The sequence below is a fragment of the Triticum aestivum genome, chromosome 2B, assembly GCF_018294505.1.
Source record: "Triticum aestivum cultivar Chinese Spring chromosome 2B, IWGSC CS RefSeq v2.1, whole genome shotgun sequence".
Classification (NCBI taxonomy): Eukaryota; Viridiplantae; Streptophyta; class Magnoliopsida; order Poales; family Poaceae; genus Triticum; species Triticum aestivum.
The window spans coordinates 703,903,848-703,915,682 of NC_057798.1; the positions used below are offsets into that span (position 1 = coordinate 703,903,848).

General features: G+C 42.9%; 1 pseudogene; it reads right to left on the reverse strand.

Annotated features, from left to right (window-relative positions):
- Positions 1-5,710: 5,710 nt before the first annotated feature.
- Positions 5,711-9,552, reverse strand: LOC123046830 (uncharacterized; annotated as a pseudogene).
- Positions 9,553-11,835: the final 2,283 nt, after the last annotated feature.

The window sequence follows — 11,835 nt, forward strand, 5'->3', positions numbered from 1 at the left end:
GGATGAGGCACGTGACAAGAAGGGGAAATGTCCTCGTATGACTCGTAGGCCTTTGCTTCGGTGGACTCATCATGTAACGGGATGAAGCCATGCCATATTTATCATGCACTATGTACTACTAAGGCAACAAGCCATGCCACATGTGTAATGAGTTTGTCGTCAGAACTATCTCGTTTGATCCAACTTTGTCTGGAATTTCTTTGTTATTTGTCAGTCATTTCTGTCATAAAATGTTTGTGCACCATGTGAAATCAGCAAAGAACACAAAAAACAGAGTGGTTTTGCTCTGTTTTACAGCCTACCGCCAGATCCCTTGGCGGTAGGATGTACGACCCTACCGCCAGGATGTCTGGTGGTAGGGTGCCGACACACACAAAAGCTTGCTATGGCCGAGTTTGCGATTTTTTGGCAGTAGGGTTGGCTACCCTACCGCCAGATGGTCTGGCAGGAGGGTGTCAACACACACAAAAGCTTGTTGTGACCGAATTTGTGAATTTTCTGGCGATAGGGTTGGCTACCCTACCGCCAGCGGGTCTGGCGGTAGGGTGCTGACCCCCCCCCCCCCCAAAAAAAACCGTCTGTGACCGAGTTTGCAGTTGTTTTGGTGGTAGGGTTGGCTATCCTACCGCCAGTGGTTCTGGCGGTAGGGTGTCGAACCGTGTTGTGACCGAGTTTGTGTTTCTTTTGGTGGTAGGGTTGGCCACCGTACCGCCAGGGGGTATGCCGGTAGGGTGCCAACCAATCAAAATAGACTTGTTTTACCCCTTTTTTACAAACTTCTATGAACTAAAGAAATCCAGATATGATCAAAGCACATAAGACATACAAAAATGATCAAGTAGCAAGGACATGCATAACTCAGCATAGTTCATTACATCCACAAATGACACTGGTTCAAATGACGTAAAGCATCTATCGATTCGAACGACATGAGTTCAAACTACAAGCTCAAGCTCAAGCAATGCATTTTCTACACCGAAAAAATTTCTCTAAAATGTATAAGATATTCAATTGTTCGGCACGCTCAGGATTAGGCTTTAGTTGATAATTCGAGAATCCCTCCCAATTCTCCAACACACCTTTCGTTTCGTGGAACCAGCCCCATCGAGCACAGTGTTCCGGAATCTCTGACATGCCTTGTGTGATTGCTCACCCAATGACCTGTCCGGGTTTTGTCAAGTTCAGCTCCCGTATGTCTTCTTTGCTGACAGAGAACCCAATCTCCATTGCCAAAGCGTGTCTGCAAGCATATTCCATCTCATGCAGCTCATTAAGTATCTTCTTTTCTTTCTTTCACAAGCATCCGAAAAACTTTTCTCTCCTTAAGATCAGAAGGTTCCTCCATAAAAGGATACTTATTGAAATCCATCATGGCCGCACTTGCCTCATCACAACTCCTGAACCATGCTTCAAGCTCCCTCTTCATACCACGATGTCGCTCCGCTACAACCTTCTCACACGCTACCGCTAAACTCATAGCTGCAATGTCCATCCTACATGAATATACGGGTATAAGATGACAATCAACAAAATAAATCAAATGGAACACAACACTTGGTATCTATAAAGGTGATCTTGATCTTAATTATTTTCTTAAGCCTAACCATAACCCTAACCCCAAAGATGACCACTAATCATAGCACTAGATCTAGATACAGAAACAATTCTACAAACAATTCTAGGCACATAATACATAAAGAAATAACAAACATAACCCTAAATGCATCATACTAATTAATTTGACCACACCAAAATCAACACCTAGGGTTTGCAATAAATTGAGCTAAAGCACACAAAACTAAGATTTAAACCAATCAAAATGAGGGGAAGTGAGAGAGGTACCTTGGGTGATGAAAGTGCTACGAATCCACCGAACAAATGTGAACCAAATGAGAAAGATTTGAGAGGATCTTGTGGTCCAAGAGGGGAGGGAGCTTGAGCTTGGGGGAGAGGTGAGGTGTGAGGTGTGGGGGCTGAATGAGTGAGTGTGTGTGGGGGGGGGGGGGGGGGAGGTCCCCCCCTTACCAACCTTATCCACCCCAGGACCCTACCGCTAGGGGACCCGGCGGTAGGTTTTCGAATCCTACCGCCGGGTGGTCTGGCGGTAGGTTCCTTTTTTCACGTCAGCCAAGCTGACGGCCGTCTGACGCCGTCTCGACACCTACCACCACAGGTTACGGCGGTAGGCTGTGGCCTGTGGGGACCTACAGCCGATGCCCCTGGCGGTAGGCAAAAAGGTCGGATCTCAAAAAAAATCGAACGTGGGTCAAATCCCAAATTTAGACCACAAAAGGGTCAGAACATGAAATTTTGCCCCGAGGGGAAGAGGTACCAGGTACGCTACTCTTTATTTTTATTCTTCTTTTTTGAACAGGCATTACATGATTGCTTCTTGCTGTGAGATTTTTACGTAATCTTGTTTTTGCACAGCTAATAGAGCCTTCCGTAACTGTAGTTGTGATTGTGTGAACGCGTGATGATGCCCGGATCGCTATCGAATTCGTAGTATTAACAGTAGTTAAGTTTTGCAGTTGTTTATCATGGACCCCCCATGTAACTAGGTCTGCCCGTGAACATGATCAATAAGCTGCCATGTCTGCGCTCCACATATTTTGCAGGCAACACTACTGACGCGGGTCATGCCTGACGGAGCACTCCCTGGAGAACTCGACATGGCTATTCTACTGGCGTTTCTGCTCCTGATGTCTTATGGAACTGTCAACATCCATGGCTCAACAACGGTTAACCACGGGGACAACACAGACATGCTCCCCTTGCTCGACTTCAAAGCGGCTACCAACGACCCAACAGGCGTCCTGAGATCATGGAACAGAAGCGTCCGCCACTGCGACTGGACGGGTGTCATTTGCAGCTCACTGAATTCAGGGCGCGTCGTTGCCCTGAGAATCCCCGGCCAAGGCTTGTCAGGCGAGATCACCCCCTCGCTTGGAAACTTGACGTTCCTTGAGATCATCAGCTTGCGCTACAATGGCTTCTCCGGCCAGTTACCTCCCCTGAATCAGCTCCACGACCTTCGCGTCCTTGACCTGAAATCCAATTCATTCCAGGGGATAATCCCTGACTCAATCATGAATTGTTCAAACCTAGGTATTCTAGATCTTTCTAGAAACATGCTAGAAGGTCCAATCCCAAAAAAATTGGTTCGCTCCACAATTTACTAAGTATAGATCTTTCCAGGAATAATCTCATAGGAGGCATCCCATCAAGCATCAGCAACGCCACCAAGCTTCGACAGCTCGATCTTCGAGAAAATGAACTATAGGGGGGAACATTGCTGAATCCTGATGTGTTTGGGCAACTTTCACAACTCCCAAGGCTGGACCTTAGCCATAATAATCTCCAAGGTATCATACCTCCATAGATTAGTGAGCTTAAACACCTGAATGAATTAACATCAGGGCCTAGTAACCAATCCCAAAACGAATGGCTTACATGAGAGAGGTAGCTACCCAAATGCATAGAATCAGCACGGTGAACACAGGATGGGAAGTTAGGGGCTCAACTTCTTCCAGGAGACTTGTAGGTTGGGCTTCTCGAAGGAACCAAAGAAGAAAAGAGATGTAATTAGAGTCTTTGACAAAATGCTCCATCTTTAATAAGGCTTTGATCATTGTACCCCTTCTAAGAATGTAATGTAATACAGTGCAATACCTTTCTGGTTACAATGATTGTCTTTTGTTATGTTATGTGCAATGCAACCCCGTCATTCATCGGTGTGGCGATCATGGCCTGGATGTGATAATCGCGTGCTGCTAGGGACATCGGTTGAGGGGTTGTGCGTCATTCATCGGTGCTGCAAGCGATGTGCATACACCGAGCCAGTCCCGCACCCCACGAGAGGCAGACCACATCCGGTGTGACCTCTCGCAACATGGGCAATGAAAGTCATGCACTGTTTTGTAAATATTGACATAGTTTTAGAATTATATAAAGACATCATGCGCTCCCCAGGGCAGAAACTCCACTCTCGGGAGGGGGGCAACCAACAACAAGAGAGTAACGTTTTTCAAGCTATATTAGGGTGCAGAGATGGATTTTCGGCAGAGGAGTGGGGCGTTTCGGTGCCCAGGCTCATCTACACCCAGTTAGAAAAAAAATTCTAAAGATTCTAAACAAATTTAAAAAATTCCAAAAAAATTGTGTGTGGTAGACAATTTGATGTGTGTGGTCCGCTCCAAATTTCAAGTTATTTGGACATTTGAGTAGCTCTCGGCAAAAAAGATAAATCGGACCAAAACAGTACATGAACAGTAAACACCCCAATTTGTCATTTTTCTGAGAGTTCCTCAGATGTCCAAATGATTTGAAAATTCAAGCGGACCTCGCGCATCAAATTGTCTACCTCACAAAAAAATTGAAATTTTTTAAATTTTTTTAGTATTTGTTTTGATTTTTTGCGTCAGCGCGGGTGCAAATGAGCTCGGGTGCAGAGATGGATTTTCGACAGAGCGAGTACTATATAAAAACTAAGCATTTGTTGCTCAACCAATGGTTCAGGTTTGCCGTTGTGCTGAAGCATGATGTGTGTGGTGCATCCTGTGAACACATGTATTGTCTTCAATTTTTATTTAGTTGTTCCAGTTTACTTTTCCAGACGTTTCTGTGTACAATGATTTAGAATAAACTGAAACAACCTTCTTCCTAAATCCTAATTAAAAAGATTAGGCAACACACGGGGTGTGCTAAAGGTTCAGGTCATGGCATGTCAGCCATGTCTATTTTCGGTATATATAATGAAAATACTCTCTCTGTTCTCAAATATTTGTCTTTCTAGGCATTTTAAATGGACACAACATACAGATGTATATAGACATATTTTAGAGTGTAGATTCAATCATTTTGCTCCGTACGTAGTCACTTGTTGAAATCTCTAGAAAGACAAATATTTGGAAACGGAGGGAGTAGAATATACGTCAACGTGACACTGGTCGTGCCAATAGAAGATGCCTTTGGTGCCTGTACAAGACTCCATGGAAACAGGAGAGCACTTGCTATCAGCATAGTGCCTCCCGATGTCTCCTTTCTTTAAAAAAAAAAATTTGCTATCAGCATAGAACTGTCTGCTGCTCCCAATGTTAACTGCATACGTGCCATAACCATTTGTTCACAAAATTCAGTGTCGTCTGCGCTCCCTCAGATACTAGTTTCAATGACGTGCATTTCCTTACAATAAACTTGTGAGCTAGCATACAATGTAAAACATAAGTGGGCAAACGCAGGAAATAATAATCTGTATCTAAAAGTCGTAATACAAAATGACGTGCATTTGGTGCACACTCTAGAGTAACAAATCTCTGTGAAAAGAAAACAGTTCTCCCTGCAACCTGAATAAACCTGACCATTTAATATTTTGGTCATTTCAAATAAAAATAGCAGCGTAGTTATGATTTCACACTACAAGCATCTTGGCGAAAGGAAAAAAGCGAAAAGGCTACTCCCTCTGTTCCATAATAAAAAACGTTCTTACATTATGGGACGGAGGGCCATTTTAGTTATTATATGCAGCAGAGAACGGTCACGCCTTTACTTATATTACCTTCAAACTCTCTCGCACATATATACACTTCTAAAAAAAAAGGAAATATTTAATACCAAGCTGAGAAAAGGTTGCACATCATTGATTAGAAAAAGAGAAGAAACAACAGTTTGAGACTCATACGTTTGTAGGTACGGGTCATCTCTAAAACGACTCATCAGTAGAAGAAACTGAAGACTTGGTCTCTTGTCAACCAGTCATACTGAATACTGATTATGTTTACAATCATCATTGTTTCAGCTAACATACATTAAACTTAGCACATACCGTCATCACAGAATCTAAAAACTAAAGTACCAACGCATTTCAACAAAAGCTCACTTACCTGTGTGGTTGCTAGCCTGAGCTCTATGCCTGACAAACAGTATCGCCTGAATGTAGCCTGATATTCATACGAATTTTGCCAGAGAAAACATGAAGTTTTAAGACCTATTTTTTAGATGGCATCGACAGCCATCCTTGACTAGACTCCTTGCTAACTCCAGCTGCCTCAACCAGGATAACAACACGGCATGCTAGCTCGAGCCAAGCACTCAGGACACCAACCAAAGCGCGCACAGGTACTTATCAGGCCAGGCAAGTTACATCAAGCCTCCAACAAAACAGGCCTTGACTCCTGATAGACTTATTCAGCTAGCGAAGAAGGCTCTCCATAACTTCCCCTTGCACATTTGCCACCAGCTCTCTGTTTTTGTCTTCTGTCTGTAGAATTCAGAATCTGCACCTGCTCCCAAGACATGATCTCTCACGGTTATCAATAATTCATCTAAAGCAATGATTTTCCTCACAAGAGAGTTCTTCTCATCCTTGACATCAATGCAAAGTAAGAAGGCCTCAATCTCAGCAACATTTGCGTCATCATCCTTAATCAAAGCTTCTTTGAATGATCGTAATGTTTTTATAAGAAAAGATGAACCCTTCTCTGTGCTCTCAGGACCAGCACTTCCAATACTGTTTCCAGTAACTTCATATTCCGAATCCACCTGTAACAAAAAGGAAATTCAGTGTAAAAAGGAATACAAGTATTTGTGTAGACAAATACAGTATGTGCAAGGCAATAGATTCTAGTGATACAGATCATTTTATCTAGCTTTTACAGAAGCGATGAAAGTGAAATAAGATACTGATACACCACTGCCATCTAGAACTTTTTAAATCTACTATCATTATAATACGAAAGCAATTGAAAGATAACAGTTAAGATTTGATGGATGAAGAACGGTTAAAATTTAATTAGATTTGAGTGTCTTAACTATAGGAATCAGAGTGAGAAACCAGTATCTGGAATAGAAAAGAAATGTTAAGATTTTACAGAGTTAACGTTGGTTGATATTTAATTGGCTTTAACAGCCCTAATTAGAAACCAAATAAATATCTATAGGATACAAACTCCTCTATCCAATTGGAATCTATCTAACTATTATTTTTATTTTATAAAACACTTAAGATTTAAGAAAAAATTAACGGTTAAGATTTGATGATTAAAAACACACCATACTTGGGTTCAAGAGAAAAAGAAACAGAGTTGAATATGTTTTCTGTTTTGGAAACAGATAGGAAGATGTTGACTATTCTTGGACAGTCTTTTTCTAAAGAATGTGGCCTATTCAAACTCTAGATTGATTACTACTACTCCCTCCGTCCCAAAATAAGTGTCTCAACTTTGTACTAGCTCTAGTACAAATTTATACTAAGCTCAAGACACTTATTTTGGGACGGAGAGAGTATAAGAGATAAATATGCACCTAGAAAACAAATATATGTACCGTCCCTCCGAAAACATGGAAGAGGCTAGAGAGTGCCACGGGGATAATCATGTGTACTACTATCTAACAGTTGAATGCAAAGCTTGAATCATGTTGCGTACGAATATGTTGGCAGACGCTCAGTTCTAACTGGCATGAAATTATGGAACACATATTCATTAAATAACATGTAAATATAAAACTGATGTAGAAGATAAGAAAAATGTAAAGGGAAAAAGAAAACGTAACTTGCCATTGAGCATATAATGTATCCATATCCGAATACTTAAACAATACTGACAAATCCAGCTATTCATACACTACTTAGTAGTTATAGATTATGTATGTGGAACTTTATACTAATGCTATCTTTTAATCTGCAGAAACCCTCTAAATATTTACAATAAAAATAGGGCAGCGCGGTGCACGTAGCTCCTGCTTGCACAGGGTCCAGGGAAGGGTCCGATCACTTTGGGTCTTTTGTATGCAGCCTTTCCTTGCATTTCTAAAAGAGGCTGCTTCCAGGACTTGAACACTATTGACAAATCTAGCTTTTCATATACTAGTTAGTAGTTATATATTATGCATGTGGAGCTTTATAATAATGCTATCATATAATCTAAACCCTCCAAATATTTAAACACCACTGACAAATCTAGCTATTCATATACTCCCTCCAATCCAAAATAATTGTCGCAGTTTGCAACACTTATTATGGATTGGAGGTAGTACTAGTTATAGATTATGATGTGGAGATTTGTATCAAAACGCTATCATATAACCTGCAGAAACCCTTGACAATTTGCATCCTTGCAGCAATGTACAAGTAGTTGAGGTCGTCTACTATTTTTTGGAAGGAATAGGAGCATCACTATCAGCTCCTCTACTATGAGTTATGCAAATAAGACATGTAACTTTGACCAAAAATCGATAGAATATCTTCACAGCAATACATCAACCCAATCATCTCGACTTCATAGCATACAATTTACAGACCAAACATAAAAGGGAATCCTTAGCACCATGATCAGACACAAGAATATGCTCACCGTGTTGTCTTGTCTACTAAAGGAGGCCAGGCCAAATAGGGATGGACAGGGCAGCCAATTCGCTTTCTGTTCTTAAAATGCTGGTTCAGCTCCGCTGTTTCCAGAGAGAAGGACATGAACCACTCAGGGGATTTGTACTTATCCCTGAAATTCTTCCAGGGGCAAATAGAAAGGTACACAAAGCCATTGAAGACCGTCATAAGCTGCACAGAGAATTTATCTTCCACTGAACAGCTGGTGACCTCCATAAATCTAGCGTGCAACGGGAACGTACTGTGCAGCACAAATCTCTGGACGCCATCATCACCGGCTGTGCAGATCCAAAGAAAAAGCATGCAATCCTTCTCAATGACGATACAGAGGTTCCGATCCTTGGTCTGACCAATCTTAAATTTTGGGTATACCACTCTCAAGGACGGCGGCAGATCAATTCGAGAGAACTGAAAGGTATCCGTGTTGAGCACCAAAATGTACTCGCTGAGAGATACCTCATTCAGGGACACGAATTCCCAACAGATAAACCCATCCACCACCGTGCTGGCTGCGTGCATGGAGCCCTCGGGCAGCGGCATCGCAGTCTCCGGGAACATCTGCCACTCCATGGTGTCGGATGAGAGGACAGCAACGCGTACCCAAGCCCATGAGTAGTCGTGACGGACACAGACCACACGGGTCGGCCTCTGATCCTCTTCGGGAGAGAGTGTGTGGAACTCGAGGGAGCTGCCGTTGGGCATGTCGTGGTCCTCCTTGGGGCGGAGAATCAGGTCAGCTGTCTGGGGATTGTACAAAACTTGCTGCTTGGCGGTCCGGTTTTCGATGCAAATGAAGCCGTCGTCATAGGCAATGTCGCGAAAATCGAGCCCCCACTCGGAATCGGAAGCGGCGGCGTGGTCTCGGAGGGGACTGAATCCGGCGGAGGGGCGCCGTGAGGAGGGGAAGGCCGGTACCGTGTGCATGCAGGGTGTGAGGAAGAGAGCGATGAGCGGAGGTGCGTGGAGCTCGCGGAAGCGGCGGCGGAAGGCGCGGGACGAGCGGACGGCGCCGAGGAAGGCGCGGCAGGTGAAAAGGCGGCAGCTGCGAGGCTGGGGAGGTCCTGGAGGCGGAGGAAGATCTCTCGGAGCTGGTCGTCGCCGAGGGCGCTTATGGTGATTCGAGCGAGTGGTCTAGGGTATTCCGGCGGCGGCGACGGGTGGGAAGCCATGGCTGCTTGGCTGCCGAGCTCGAGCTGAAATGGAGACCTAACCGCTGGCCGCTGCTATGGATCGCTCCTACGCGGCGCGCACCTACGTGGGCCTGGCGCACACGGGCCGACAGGCGACTTGTGTTCTTTTTTTCTGTCATTCTTTCGGTTTTTTCACTTTGTTTATAATTTCAGTAGGCTTTATTTAAATTGTTCAAAAGTTAATGAATATGCAAAATATCACGAAAAACAAATTCTAAACATGAACACTGTTCAAAAATTTAAAAAGTGCTCGAAAATTCAGAACATGTTCAGAAATTTTACAAAATGTTCATGAAAGTGAAAAATGTTCATGAATTGAAAAAAAATTGCGGACTCTCAGAATTTAAAACTATTCACGAAATTAAAAATTCCTTGTTAATTTAAAAAATGTTCACTAGTTTCAAAAATGTTCTTGAATTCAAAAAATAGTCTATAATTTCGAAAAATGTTTGTGAATTTTAAAAGTAAATCAAATTATGTTTGTGAGTTTGACAAATCCTCACTGATTAAAACCGAAAAAAAGGTAAAAGATATAGAAAACATAAGAAAAATACGGTGAGAAAGACCTTTTGGAATCTTCCAAAAATAAGACAGAAAGTTCTAGAACCTTCCTAAGATCGGTCAAAATCTCACCGCTGCCTCGCCGCCCAAAAAGCAGCGCTAGTGGGCGATCTCTCCGACATGTATCGCTTGTGCTAGCCGCTTGCAAGATGGGTTCGGAATGAAATTGGTGGTTTAGAGCATCTCCAACATGGGCCCAAAAACTACTTTGCACGCTAAAATTCAGGTTTTTTGGGCGCCGGACAGCTCCAGCAGAGGCTGTAAAATAGTGCCCACGCAAAAGGGTTGGGAACGCGCTACAAATTTGGGGCGCCGGATTGCGCGCGCTTCACAATTTACACTACGTGTTTTTTGGGCGTGCGTTTTTGGGGCATCTGATAAATCAATGTTGGGTCCCACGCGCGAAAAGTGCTACAGTGACGCGCTAAAACTATTTTAGTGTCCTAAACTTTTGTGCCGCCTGTTGGGATGCTCTTATAACTCAAGGCCCGGGAGGAGGAGTTGGCCATTGAAAGGATTAGAAGAAAAAGGTCAGCCCGCAAAGCAACAGCATCTCGACAACTGGTGATGAAATCAATAAACAAAGCCAAACACATGAGACAGGAACATCGTCTGAAGAAGAAGAAAGAGCTCTGATAGTTAGTGGTTAGTTTGTGTGTTGTCTTCTGTTGTAAACGTGGCATGCAGTTGACCATTTTGACGTGGATCACAACTAAGTCCACATGGTGGCAACAAAAGTTTTTTTCTTTGCACAATGACACCCCAGTGTGGATTTTTCTTACTTTAACGACACCGGATCTGAATTCCACTATTCTTCTACTCCAACTATATTGTCGATTCGATCAGGATATGGCTATAACTTAGTGTTCATCGGTTCTAGTTCAATAGATAAATAATGAAAAACGCACGGATATGAAAATCTACCCAATTGGTATCCATTGAATCTCCAGAACATATATTTGATTTGTAGGCCCCAAAAATTAACAACTTAATCCCACCGCGTGGGGTACCCCCCCCCCCCCCCCCCCCCCCCGCCCGCTCATGGCTACATAGTGGTTCCCCCTATTTAAAATTTCGCGGTCATAATTTTTTGACGAAACGGTATTTTTCTGCAAAGTCTACAAACATGCAGGAAAAACAACCATCGCTTGTCACTACATTAATAGGTTAGTCCAATAAAATATTATAAGGTGCCAATACTATGTAATAATGGTATAAAAGTAGCATGAACATAGCAAAATTATAAATTTCTTTTGAGTATTAGTACGTAGAGATGAAGGTTGGGACACGACCACGCAAGGCACCTCCAGCATGCCCAGCATGCCGCGGAGATCAGTTTTGAACAGGCTTTGGCAAACATGGAGGGAAATGTGCGACCACATGTTGCACATTGTCCGGGTAAATCGTGAATCAATGTCGGCATTGGCACTTTTTGCACAATGACGATGAACATAATATAGAAACTTAATATGAATGCATCTGGTAGTGTATCAAGATATGCAACGATAAAGCATGGCGTGTATGAAAATGAATAACGATGAACGTGACATAAATATTATGTCAACTATATATGAACATACAAAGCAAAATGATTTTGAAGGATCAAATCCCTACTCATGTAATGCGCCGGGGGGGTGGGGCTAGGCTCCCCTGGTGGTGTCTCCATGTTGATTTCCCTAATGAACATATTTTATATTACTG